The sequence below is a fragment of the Propithecus coquereli genome, unplaced genomic scaffold (assembly GCF_000956105.1).
Source record: "Propithecus coquereli isolate 6110/MARCELLA unplaced genomic scaffold, Pcoq_1.0 Scaffold686, whole genome shotgun sequence".
Taxonomy (NCBI): Eukaryota; Metazoa; Chordata; class Mammalia; order Primates; family Indriidae; genus Propithecus; species Propithecus coquereli.
Window position 1 is genome coordinate 164,730 of NW_012152907.1, and position 1,969 is coordinate 166,698.

The 1,969-nt window shown below is 56.1% G+C and overlaps 1 pseudogene across 1 annotated transcript in view; it reads right to left on the reverse strand.

Annotated features, from left to right (window-relative positions):
• LOC105823620 overlaps positions 1–1,085 on the reverse strand; it is a 5,666-nt pseudogene extending 4,581 nt beyond the window's left edge. Inside the window, exon 1 of the transcript XR_001138154.1 lies at positions 2–1,085. The product of XR_001138154.1 is annotated as a testis-specific serine/threonine-protein kinase 1-like (transcript). The remainder of the gene's footprint in view (position 1) is intronic.
• Positions 1,086–1,969: the final 884 nt, after the last annotated feature.

Sequence of the window (1,969 nt, forward strand, 5' to 3'; positions counted from 1 at the left end):
CTCTAGCTTGGTGGCGGACTTCTCGTCAGCATAGGGCTCAGGGGTCCCTGAGGACTCTGTGACGCGGGAGCTCTTCCCCTCTTTGTGGGGGATGGCTGCAGAGGACAGGTCCCGTGCTTTGGGCTGCACCCAGCAGTGGCTGAGGATTTCGTCAATGTGCAGCCGCCGGTTGATGTCGGGCTGGACCATGCAGTAGATGAGGTCCTTGCACTCGCCCGTCAGGTTCTTGGAGCGTGGGAAGTCCACGCGATGCTCCTTCTGGATGCGCAGCATCTTCTTGATGTCGAAGTCATCGCAGGGCATGAAGTCACAGACCATTATGTAGAGGATTACACCCAGGCTCCAGATGTCGTACGCCTTGGGCTGGTAGGGGATGCCCTGCAGCACCTTGGGGGCCGCGTACACTGCCCAGTGTCGTCCCGCAGGCAGCGCTTGGAAAAGCTAAAGTCAGACAGCTTGATGTTGAAGTCCTTGTCGAGGAGAAGGTCCTCACACTTAAGGTCACGGTGGACGACATCCAGGTCGTGGCAGTACTTGATGGCCGAGGAGATGGCCGAAGAGAGCTGCTGGAACATCTTTCGAGCATTGTCCTCTCACAGGGCTCCCCAGGTTTTGATGAACTCAAGGAGGTCGCCCTGGGCCCCAAGCTCCATGACGATGTAGACCTTGCCATCTGATGTCTCGAAGATCTTGTAGGTCTTGATGATGGAGGGGTGGTTTAGCATCACCAGAATTTCAATTTCCCGGAGAAGGAATTTCTCCAAGAAGTCCGTGGAGGTTTTCTTGCAGTCGATGATCTTGACTGCTACGTTGAACTTCAGGCGCTCAGAGTAAGCAGATTTTAGTTTTGCGTACGAGCCCTCTCCCAAAGTTGTCCCCATGATGTAGCCTTGTCGCTTGAGGACAGCAGCGTCATCCATGGTACCGGGAGTGCCCAGTGCCTCTGAGGCTGCCCTCTACATCCCTGTGGGACATGGGCCAGCGGCGTCCTCATTGACACTGTGGACACAGTGTCCTCTAGGCTGGCCGGGCCTGCTGTCCCTGCCTCCTAGAGGCCAAGACTCTGGGGTGGAACATTCAGCATTGTATCCCAGGTGACTTCAGTGGGTGAAGTCACAAAGGAAGAGTGCCCTAGGGGAATGAGGCTCTGGCCTCAGCTGCTTGGACTTGGAACCCTGGAAGGCTGGCCAGTGGGCTAGAGCAGACTAAGGACGATAGAGAGTGGCCTTGCGCTTGGCTGGGACCTGAGGTCGGAGGGGCTGTGGGGGACATGTTGGTAATTCTTGCAAACCAGGGCATTTCAGGAAATCCAGGAGGTGGTCCCAACAGGAAACAGAAGACACACTCAATTTAGGATAATTTGAGAAGGGTTTAATAAAGTCAGGATTAACACAGAGTATAGGGAACCCCAAGGGTAGTGCAGGTGCCCAAGTAACAGACCCCTGAACCACACGGAAGAGAGAGGTGATAGTCACTGGAATCTTGAGAAAGGCTGTGACTTTTGGTGGAGGGAAACCCAGACCACAATAACCCCAGAGGCTGGCAGGGGGTGAGGGGACATCCCTAACCTCTTTTCCCTTCTTCCAGCCCCTGACACTGTGCTCGGAGGCAGCCTGCAGGGGCGCAGAGCAGGGCCAACAAGGTTGGAGGTGCATTGGAAGGGTAAAGACTCCTGGCCCAGCAGCCGCTGTAGTTTGGGGAGCCCAGAATCTGCCCTCTCTGTGTGGAGTTTGGCTACACTTTTCACCTCCCTGTACTTCTTTCCTCATCTGAACTTTGGCTGGCCTGTGTCTCTTACAGTGGCTCTGTGGGGGCACAAGCGCAGGAATTCTGCTCTTGCTGTGAGTTCCCTCATGGCTCTGGCTGGGCTCCCAAGGCAGATCTGGGGCTGGGGGGCAGAAGTCTGGGCCCAGATACCCCTCTGAGCACTGGCAGCTGCTCCTGGGAATGCTCCGGGAGGACAGGACAA